At 51.9% G+C, this 11,827-nt stretch overlaps 1 pseudogene; it reads right to left on the reverse strand.

Annotated features, from left to right (window-relative positions):
• Positions 1–492: 492 nt before the first annotated feature.
• On the reverse strand, positions 493–11,765 carry LOC135292578 (zinc finger protein 501-like; annotated as a pseudogene).
• Between the last annotated feature and the right edge of the window lie 62 nt (positions 11,766–11,827).

The following is an 11,827-nucleotide window of genomic DNA, read 5'->3' on the forward strand; positions in this document are numbered from 1 at the left end:
CCTGCTCTTTTTCATTTTCTCCACCCTCGCCCTGAAGTTAGGGAACCAAAGAGGTTTGTTGCAACCACCCTCACTACAGCAGTGATGGATCTTAATCACTGCAGGCAATCTTTGGTCGCGATGATTGGGTGCATTGCTGAGCTTCTCCTTCTGTGATTCTTTGCTGCTTTGAACTACAGTAAATGACACTGATTCCTTCAGTTTGTGTTTGTGTCTTTGTGGGAGTGCTGACCCTGCCCCACTCATGAAACAAAAATGGCACAGTCTGGCCAGATCACAACAAAATGTCACTTCTTAAATGTAAATGTAAGGAATCGGTCCCATCTGAAATTCGCAGATGGGAAGCTCTTCTCTACAGTTCACTAACTCTGAAGTGGACTGAGGTCAGAACACCGTGCAAGCAATGGGGCAGTCAGTTTAAAGAAGCTGAACCACTGGATGTATTGAAATGCATCCAATAATTGCATACGGAGAAAGGAAAACAACTTGTGGATGGGTAAAGATGAGGATTAATTTTGTTAACAGCACATTGGAAACAGCACCAACAGAAGGAACAGTTGTTGGAACACTCTCACATGGAACGACAGCAGTTTTTAATCTTGAGCTTGTATTAATTTGTTCAAGTGAAAGAATATTAATATAATAAATAACTATATACATATATGTAGTACAATATTTTAATATATATTTATAAGCATATATTTTTATCTAACAATATGTCTAGCTAAATCTATGTTTCTATCTATATCTTTATCTATATATATATAATAATAACGTGAAATAATGCTGACAATTTTGATTTACCACCTTTGGCTGCTCAAGGATCTAGCACTAAATATCCTACAGAAAAGCATTGGCCAGGACCTGAATGTCAGTGGCAAACTTTGTGAGATTGTGTACAACAAATAAAGGAGGAAGGGATGAAATTGGCTATTTTTATGGGGTTTGCTGATACTGTGATGTGGAATGATTTGTGTGTTACTGTGAAAAACACAATGATTAAGACTGCTGGGTTTTTCATACACTACACTATCTACAGTCCACAGGATTGATTGAAGGGTAAAGGGGCTGTTCAAAGAGCAGTTGAAAAAAGGAGGAGATGGGAGCCTGTCCCCATGGAGAATCCATCTCACAGATGTGCTCCATACCTTTAACAAGGGTACAAGGGGCACCCTGGGAAATGGAAACCCCCTGGCTGTGCACGGCTGCACCCAGTTTGCAAATACAACCATGGACAGTGATGCTTTAACTTCCTGAGAAATTATTCTGGGTCTGATGGCGCCTGACAGGGTCCACCTAGAGGCTGCAGGGCTGGACCTTCACGCATTAGAATTAGGATAAATCAAAAGCAAATGAAAGTTATCAATACTGACATAGGAACTCAAACTCCTCCAGGACATTTTGCTTTGATAACTGCTTGCTGGAGCTTGGCTTTGAAAAGCGTTCATGTCATGGGAGAAGGAGTTGATGGAGATTATCAAGGAGGAATTAAAGTAATTAAAGTCACTAAACAATAGTGAATAAGGTGATTATTCAACTCCATGACAGGGTAGCACAGTTATTGATATTGCAGTTTTGAAAACAATTGTGAAAAAAGGAGATGCACCTCCAACGATCACTGTTGCTGGAGATAAAGGATTTGGATCCAGCAGTCCTAATAATGGAGCCAAAGTGTGGGTCCAGAGGCCAAAAGGCCCTCCCAATCCAGCTGAAGGAACAGCTGTGGGGAAAGACAACACTATTTGAATCCTGAAACCAAAATCACCAAGAAAAGGCTAAAATCACCCATGCGGGCTTAAGATCCACCCATATGGGCTTAAAATCATCCAAAGGGACCTAAAATCCACACTAAAATGCCTGAAATCACGCCAAGAAATCTAAAACCCACCCTAAACCTGCCCAGATTGGCCTAAAATCTCAGGGACTGGAACCGAGACTGGGACCTAGAACTGATACCAGAACCAAGACCAGCACCGCTCTGGGACCGGCACCATTACTGGGACCGAGACTGAAACTCAAACTGGGACCAAGACCGACACTGGGACTGCCACTGGGAGTGCTTCAGAACCAGGACTGGCACTGGGAGTGCTCTGGGACCAGAACTGGGACCAGAACGTAGACTGGCACTGACATCAGGACTTCTCTGGCTTCACTTGGACCAGGAAGGAGACCAGCCAGAGCACGGCAGGACTGACTCCGAGACCAGCACTGGAACCAGCACCGAGACTGGCAGCACTCTGGGGCTGGGACTGAGACTGGCACAGGGAGCACTCCAGGACCAAGACTCGCACAGGTACCAGCACTAGAACCAGGACAACTCAGAGACCAGAACTGAAACCAGAAGCAGCACCGGCAGTGAGACTGGCATTGCTCTGGGACTCAGACTGAGACCGGGACCAGCACAGCTCCAGGACTGAGATCAACACCAGGACAGGAATTAGCACTAAAAGCACTCCAGGAGTGCTCTGAGACTGATACCAAGACTGGGACCGGGACTGAGACTGACACTGTGAGCGCTCCTGGACGGAGACTGAGACCAAAACTGGGAACAGGATTGGCACCGGGATTGCATCAGGACCTCTGTCTTCACTCCAGAGAGTTTTGGCTATGCCCCCATGCAAGACTGGGAGGGATCCCTGGGCGGGGTGAGACTGCCTCAGTTTGCATTGTTCCGGTGCAGCCATCCCGGTCCATATGATCCCAGTCTGTACAATCCCAGTTTATACAATCCCAGTCCATACAATCCCAACCCATACAATCACATTTGCAGCAAGGAAAAGGTGTTCCTGCCCTCCAAGACAAAGCTCTTAAGAAGGGGCCGAAAGCCAAGTAGAGCAAGATCTTACAGTGACATTTCACTGCCAGACTTCATAACTTCATCAATCATTGTTGTAGCTTCTGCACTAGGAATTAAATCAGGGCAGGGCCTTTGGTGGCAGCTGCCCTGGCTCTAGGGAGGCACTGAGAAACACAGCAGGCAAAGAGAGGCAGGAGAGAAAGGAGGACACAAACAAAATCAGCTGAGAAGGTGGCACTCTGGAAACAGAATTGCAACTCTCTGAAAATGAATAGGACAGAAATTAGTAACTCTGAAGTTTTTATTTACTATCAAATACATCCCACCCACCCAGCCCCACACAATCCCGATCCACCGCTCCAAATTTCGATCCCACTTCTCCCAATCTCCTTCCAACCCCTTCTCACCACGGCGCCTGTGGAATCGAGTTTGGCATAGGATTATTTTTGAGGAGAGAACAAGCAATTTTGAGTTGGGATTGAGCCCTTTTGGGGTACAACTGTATGGTTTTCAGTGGGATTGAGTTGTTTTGAGGAGACAGGTTGATCCCTCTTGGTTTCTGCAGTGCAAAGAGATGGAGAACACTGCCCAAAATCCTCCCAGAACCCACAAATCTCCAGATTACATCCCCAAATCCTAAATTCCCCCTCAAACAACTGTGAAATGGTGGGACTTTAGATATTTTTGATCAGTTTCTTTCTTTTTAACACTATTTTGGCTGTTTTTAAGGGACAACGATGAATCAGAAGAAAATGAAGGCCAAAACAAAAGGAGAAACAGCTAGGTGCCTTCCCAACATGGATCACAGCAAATGTGGGTCACCAGGGCTCTTCCCAACAAGGGTCCTCCAGTGGGGGATGGAGTTGCAGCAGTGTATGAAGCTCTTCCTGAAATTGGGGCACTTGCAGGGCTTCCCTTACCGGTGGCTCCGTTGGTGCTCAGTCAAGGCTGAGCTCTGTGAGAAGCTCTTCCCACACTGCGGACACTCGTAGGGCATCTCCCCGTGTGGATACACCGGTGGGTGATCAGGGTGGAACTGTGCTTGTAGCCCTTCCCACAGTCGGGGCAGCGAAAGGGCCTTTCATCTGTGTGAATCCGTTGGTGGATGATGAGGTGAGATTTGTACATGAATCCCTTCCCACAGTCGGGGCAGTGGAAGGGCCTCTCCTCTGTGTGAATCCGATAGTGCACGAGGAGATGTGAGCTGATCCGAAACCCCTTCCCACACTCTGAACACTTATAGGGCCTCTCCCCAGTGTGGATGTTCTGGTGCTGGATCAGGTTGGCATGCTGGCTGAAACCCTTCCCACATTCCCCACACTTGTAGGGCCTTTCCCCAGTGTGAATGTTCTGGTGCTGGATCAGGTTGGTGCTCTGTCTGAAGCTCTTCCCACACTCCCCACACTTGTAGGGCCGCTCACCAGTGTGGATCCTTTGGTGGCGGATCAGGTGGGAGCTCCGACTGAAGCTCATCCCACACTCCTCACACTCGTGGGGCCTCTCCCCAGTATGGATGCGCCGGTGCCTGACAAGATGGCAGTTTTGCCTGAAGCCCTTCCCACAGTCGGTGCAGCGGAAAGGCTTCTCCTCTGTGTGCGTGCGCTGGTGCACGAGGAGACTAGAGCTGAGCTGAAACCTCTTCCTGCATTTATCACACTCGTAGGGCCTCTCCCCAGTGTGGATCACCTGGTGACGGATGAGGGTGGAGCTCCGGCTGAAACTCTTCCCACATTCCCCACACTCGTAGGGTTGTTCTCCAGTGTGGATAATCTGGTGGCGGATCAGGCTGGAGCTGACTCTGAAGCTCTTCCCACATACCCCACACTCATAGGGCCGTTCCCCTGTGTGTATCCTCTGGTGCCGAATCAGGCTGGAGCTCCGGCTGAAGCTCTTCCCACACTCCAAGCACTTGTGGGGCTTCTCCCCATCATGAAGCTGTTCATGGACCATCAGGTCCAAGCTCTGGCTCGATCTCTGGCCACCTTCCTGGCCCAGGTTGGGTCTTTCCTCCTCAGATCCCCTCAATCTGCGTTTGCAGCCCCTCCTTGTGCGGGGTCTCCGGGGCTTTTCTTTCCCCTTTGATTCCTGTGCTGTGGAGCTGCACAAAACAGCCTCTTCCACAAGGTTCTGCCACGAGGATTTGTCCTCCCTGGCTTCCATGTGCAGCTCCCTGTCTGGAGGAAGAAGGACAAGGAGAGGATGGGATTTGCCTCCGTGCCCCAGGAAAGGGCAAGGAGATCCCCCCAGTGCGTCCCCGGTAGGACAGCATCACCAGCAGGGCTGTCCTGCAGCCAGGGCCATGCTGGGCTGGGAGATGGAGCAGAAGAGAGGGGGAAAGGGACACTGACTTCCTCCTCACCTGCCTGGGTGTCCCATGGCATCTTCCTCGTCCTCACATCCTCCTTCTCCATCCAGCCAAGGATTGGGAATAGGAAATCCTGGTTTGGGGGAAAATAAGGGATGAGCATTTCGAGTTTGAAGGTCTCTCTGCCCAAGTCCATCTCTGGAAATCACTGAGCATCTGGGGTCCATGGAATCCTCCAGAATACCAAGATTCAGCCCTGGAAAACCTCCCAGGAGTTCCCCATCTCTGGTCTCTCCACTTTGGTCTTTGGGGATTCCTCCCTGTCCCAGCTGCTCGGTGTCATGCTCATATTGTGGGTCTCCCTTCTCCTCGGTACCTGTCCTCACCAGGCTGCTGTGAATCGCAGGAATCCGAAAAGTTTCCCCCTCCTCGGTCTCCCCGTTTAGGGATGCTGGGGGATTTTGGGGTCCCAGGGTACCTTCTCCCATTATTGTCTGCTTTGGGTGTAGGAGCTCCAAGGAGTCCCCCCTGCCCCTCTCCAGGCTGTTGAGGGTCCTGCCAATGGTGGCGCTCCCCCCTCTCTGGGCTCCCCACTTTGGGCTCCTGGGGGACACAGGGCTCTGCTCCTCCAGGCTGCCTCTGCCGCCAGCCGCCACCGCCACCCCCCGATGTCCCCACAAGGGGCCTTTTCCGCTCAGCTTTACAGTTCTTCATTCTCCAAACATTCCCCCCCAAAAAACCCAACCCATGGAGCCCCCAGAATATCTGGGCTGAGGTCCCCCTTCCCTGTCACCTGCAGGATGTGGGGGGGTGGGGGGGGTGATGATCCCAGAGGTCGGGGGACTGCGAATTCAGGGAGCGCTCAACCTCATGGTTCCTTCTCCTCTCCTTGATCCTCCTCTGTTCCTCCTCTTCCTCCTCCTCCCGCTCCTCCTCTTCCATCCCTCCTCCTCCTCCTCTCCAAGCCCACCTTCTTCTCCTATTTCCATCCCTTCTCGCTCTCCTTCTTCATCCCTCGTCCTCCTCCCCCAGCAGCAGCGACACCCTCATGGCAGGAGCGGGGCTGGAGCCGGGACAGCTCGGGATGGGCAGCGCGGGGCTCTCGGCTGCTCCCACCCTCTGGGGGCAGGGGGAACCAGGCCCGGGGAAAAGGAGAGGGAAACTGGGAAAAGTGGGGGCTGCAGATCCACACTGGGGTTTGGTGGGGATCCTGGGTGGGGACTTGCAGCCCTTGGGGCTCCTCTCAGGAGATTCGCGATGGGGGAACACAGAGAGGGCTGGGGGATGCCAGGAGTGACTTCACTGGCAGAGACTATGCTGTACTGGGGTAACTGGAACCTTACTGGGGCAACTGGGAATGACTGGGAATTACTACAAGCATGCTGAGAGCAACTGGGGTATACTGGGAGTGTCTGTAACCATACTGGAGTGACTGGAACCACACTGGGAACAACGGGAACCATGCTGGGGAGAATTGGGACGACAATTTGGGCAACTGGGAGCAAGTGGGGGTGGCTGGGTCTGCACTGGCAGTAACTGGACCATGCTGGAAGGGACTGGGACCATCCACAGTGTCACTAGGACTATACTAGGGACAACTGGCATCACACTGGGAGGAACAGGGACAAACTGGAACCCTGCTGGGGCCAACTGGGATCACAGTTGAAGTAGCTGGGCCCATGCTGGAGCAGACTGGGATCATACTGGATCATACTTGCAGCAACTGGTAGGTGACTGGGAGTGGCTGTGATTAAATGGGATCAGGCTGGAAGCAACTCTGCCAATCTGGGAGTGACTGAGAACATGCGGAGATCAACTGATTTATACTGGGAGAGACTGAAACCATAGTGGGGGTAAAGGGGAGCAACTAGAACCATGCTGAGTGATAATGGCAGGAGGTGTGCCTATGTCAGGGTCATACTGGGATCATACTGGGAGTGAGTGCAATAGTACTGAGAGTATCTAAGAGTGAATGGGATCCTGCTGGAATCAGACTGGGAGTGACTGGAAAGGTGTTTGCCATGACTGGAACCATACTGGAGGTCACTGGGAGCAACTGGGACCACACTAGGAGTTACAGGGAGTCACTCTGGGCATGACTGGAATAATACTGGGAGGATCTCAGAGTCACTGGATGCAACTGGGATCATACTAGGAGTGATTGGGATCATACTGGAAGTGACTGGAACCCTACTGGCAGTGACTATGGGTCCTGCTGGGATCATCCTGGGAGCCACTGGGATTACAATGAGTGTGAATGGAACCTGACTGGGGGTTACTGAGAGCTACTGGGCCCATTTTGGGAGGAAAATGTGGACACATTGGGAGCAACTGGGACAAACTGGAAAGTACTAGAACCATGCTGAGGCGACTGAGACCACAACTGGGATCATACTGGAAGCACTTTGGGCAACAGACAAAAACTGGAATCATGCTGGAGGTAATGGGAGTAACTGGGATCATTCTCAAGTAACTAGAGTCTCACTGGGGCAACTGGGAGTGTTTGTAACCATACTAGGGAAAACTGGTACAACACTGGGAACAGCTGGGATAATGCTGGGGATGACTGGGGCTACTCTACAGGAAACTGAAGTGACTGAATTTACACTGGGGGACACTGGGTGTGACAGGAACCATGCTGAGAGGGATGGGGACTATTCTAGGGGCAACTGCGATCATACTGAGGGTGATTAGACCATACTGGGATTGACTAGGAGTGGCTGTAGAAACTAGAATTGTGCTGAAAGCAACTGTGAGGAAGTGGGAGTGACTGGGAACATGCTGGGGGTGACTGGGATACACTGGGAGAGACAGAGATTCACTGGGATCACATTGGAAGCTACTGGGGTCACACTGGCATTGACAGGGAGCAACTGGAATCACACTGGGGGCAATTGACATCAGACTGGGAGTGACTGGAATTAGACTGCAAGTGACTGGGATCATACTGGGAGTGGCAACAATTATACTGGGATTAGAGTGGATGTCATTGGACCCTGACTGGGGGTTACTGGAGCTACCAGGCCCTTGCTGGGAGCCAACCAGGGACATAATTAGAAGAACTGGGAACAACTGGGATAAACACAGGGGCAAGTAAACCATGAGGTTCACTGAGGTAAGTAGAAGTGCCTGGTAACAACTATCAGAAAGTTCAGTGTACCTGAGATATACAGGAAGTGTCTGACATCGTAGAAGTAATGTCTGGGACTAAACTGGGAGTGGCTGGGAATGCTCTGGGGGACCTAGGATCATGCTGGGGGCAAGTGTGAGTGACTGGGACCCTGCTGGGAGGGACTGGGACCATACTGGAATGACTAAGACTATGCTAGGGGCAACTGGGAGAACTGGGAACACACTAGATGAAAGTGGGAGCAACGTGCAGAAAGTGGGACCTTGCAGGGGGCAAACTGCATCATCATAGGGAATGACCGGGAGTGACTGGGCTCATACTGGGAGTGCCGAGGAAGCTGGAAACAGGGGGAGCAACTGGGCTCCTAGTGGGAGCAGCCACTTCCAGCAGCAGGAACCCTGAACCCCATTCCCAGCCATCCCACCCGCCAGGATCCCAGGAATCCCAAGAGTCTCTCCCTCTCAGGGAGCCTGCTTTGGCTTTCTGGGCCTCTCCTCTCTCTGGGCTCCCACTCAGGGAAACCACAGCTCTCCTGGGGCTCCCCAAAACCACTGTCCCCCTGCCAGGACTCTGCCACCACCCACACTGGGACCCCACAAAAACACCTTCCAGGGACGCCCCGATGTCCCCTCGAGGGGCACCTGCAGCTCATCTTTAGAGCCCTGAAAGCTCCAAACATTCCCCCAAAAAATCCCCAAACCTGGGGATCCCCTGGCATATTTGGGCCGAGCTTCCCCTCCCCAGGCACCTGCGGGATGAGGGGTGATGGTCTCAGGGCTGCGGTGAGTTCAGGAACCACCAGGGCCACGCGATTCCCCCCTCGTCTCTTCCTCTGCTGCTTCCTGCTGCTGCTCTGCCTCTTCCTCCCTCCCTCCTCCTCCTCCTCCTCCTCCCCGTTCCTGAACCCTGAATTGTGAGGTGAAAGGGGCGGGGTCAAGGGGACATGCAGCCCTAAAAGGGCCCAGTTTGGCCTAAAATCACTCTAAAGGGTCTCAAATGCAGCAGAAGTCCACCAGATTTGGCCTAGAATCAGCCAAATGCGATTAAAATTATCCAAAGGGGTCTAAAATCCAACCAAATGGACCTAAAATTGCCCAAAGTGGTTTGTGACCCACACAAAATGGCCTAAAATCACTCTAAATTTCCCAAATGGGCCTAAAATCCACCCTGAAAGTATCTCGTTTTGCCTAAAATGACCCAAATGTGCCTAAATCCACCTAGTTTTTACCAAAATCACCCACAGGGATCTGAAATCAAACATGCCTGAAGCCAACAAAAGAGGACCCAAAATCACCCTAAAAAGACTTGGTTCAACCTAAAATTAACCAAAGAAGCCAAAAATTTAACCAAATGGGCCCAAAATCACCAAGACAAGCAACCTAAAATCAGCCATGCAGGATTATGACTCACCCATATGGGCCTAAAGTCAGACAAAGGGACCCAAAGTCCACACTAAAATACTTGAAGTCACTCCAAAGGATCTGAAACCCACCCCAAACATGCCCAGTTTGGCCTAAAATCACCCAAATGGGCTGGGACTGAGGCCAAGACCGGGATTGGCACCAGGATCGCTCTGGGACTGCCACCAGGATCGGAACCGGGATCGGCTCCGGGATCGCTCGGGGACCTCTGCTTTTGGCCGCACCCCTGGACAGGACTGAGCTCAGCCTGGAAGGGGCCAGGGCTTTTGGGAGGGGACACTGAGCTTTTTTGGGCTTTGGGAAATTCTGTCGGAATTTATTGGGTTTTTTGAAGAGCATCATAGGGTTTAGGGGGAGCTGCGGAATTTTGACAGGTTTGGATTTTAGTTTTATTGGTGCTTTGGGGGGTTGTTTTTTCTGGGGGTGTTTGGGGGTTTATTGAAATTTTTTTTTTAAATTTTGGTGGGATTTCCTGTGATTTTGTGGGGATTTTGTTGGGTTCTCTAGAATTTTTTGTGGTTTTATTGGAATTTTTAGGGATATTGGGGGCATTTTATTGGAACTTGTGGGCATTTAGTGGGATTTTTGAGAGTTTTGGGGTTTTTTGCAATTTTTTTGGGGGGACTTTGCTGGGGTTTTGTGGAGTTTTTTGGGTGTTGCCAGGATTTCTTTGGGTATTGGGATTTTGTGGGACTTTTTGTAGTTTTGGGGATATTTTGGGGGGGATTTGTGGGGTTTAAATGGGATTTTGAGGGATTTGTTAGGATTTCAAGAGATTTTGTGGGGTTTTATTGAAATTCTAGGATGTTCTAATGGGATTTTGTGGGTTTCATTGGGAGTCTTGGGGGTTTTAAGGACATTTTGGTGCCTCTCAGCCCCTCCCTGCATCTGGGGACAACACCAAAGCCCCCCCAGACCGCCAAAAGCCCCCCAAAGTTCTACTAAAAACAAAAGCTCCTAAAAATCGCAGTAAACCCCCCCCAAAAACCAAGAATCCCTCAAAATTCCAGCAAAACGCTCCAAAATTCAAAAAAACTCCCCAAAATTTCAATAAACCCCCAAAACCCCAATAAAATCCTCCAAAATCCAAAACCCCCCAAATCTACAAAACCCCCCAAAATCCCATAAGCCCTCGAAACCAAATAATTCTCTCCAAAACCCCAATAATTCCTCCTAAACTCCCAACAAAATCCCCCAAAGCACAAAAAAGCACCCCCAAAATCCCTCTCAAACTTCCCCCCAAAATGCCCACAAAATCCCCCTGGACTCACTGGAGCTATCCTGGATCAGGGGACACCGGCTGGTGGAACAGGAGCCACTTCAGGGGGCCCTTCAAGCTTTTTGGGGACAGGGCACAATGAGAGACCCCCACAAAAACGGGGGTTGGGAGCCCCTGTTGTGCCCCCTCTCCCCAAAATCCTCAGACCCCGGTTCAGGGTGGGCCTGGAACCCCCTGGGACCCCCAAATCTCCCCCAGGACCCCCTCCAGGAACCCCAAACCCCTAAAGAGCCCCTCCAAGGCAAGACTGGCCCAGGACCACCCTGGACCCCTAAAATCCCCCCCCAGAACCCCCCTGAGAGCCCCCAGACCCCAATCGGGCCCAGCCCAGGATGTCCCCTGAGACACACCCCCCCAGAGCCTTCTCAAGACCCCTCCCAAATCCCCCCAAGGGATCATCCCCAGATCCCCCAGACCCCTCCCAAAACCAACCCAAGACCCCTCCCAAGCCCCCCCCAGGACTGTCCCAAGACCCTTCCACGACCCCACCCTCGAGACCCCTCCTAGGATCCTCCACACCCCCCCAGATCCCCCCACAATGCCCCATGACCGCACCCCAGACCCTCCCTGACATCTCCAGAACTCCTCAGGATCCCCCACACCCAATACTCCCCTCCCAAGACCGCACCAGGACCCCCAGAACACCCCAAGACCCTCCCACGATCCCTTCTTAGGACCCCCAGCCCTCATCCTCCAATCCCCCCGCCGCTCCCCCACCTGTCCCGGCCGCCTCAGCAGCTTCCCGAACCCTCCGCGCTCTCCCAGCGCCTCCCGCAGCACCGGCCCGAGCGGAGGAAATGGAGCCCGCTTCATGCCCGGCCCCAGGGTCAGAGGGCGCCACTTCCCCCTCGCCTCTGATTAGCTGGAGCCGCGCTGGGGAGGCGGGCGTTGCTGA

This window comes from Passer domesticus, unplaced genomic scaffold, assembly GCF_036417665.1.
Source record: "Passer domesticus isolate bPasDom1 unplaced genomic scaffold, bPasDom1.hap1 HAP1_SCAFFOLD_37, whole genome shotgun sequence".
In the NCBI taxonomy this organism is placed as follows: Eukaryota; Metazoa; Chordata; class Aves; order Passeriformes; family Passeridae; genus Passer; species Passer domesticus.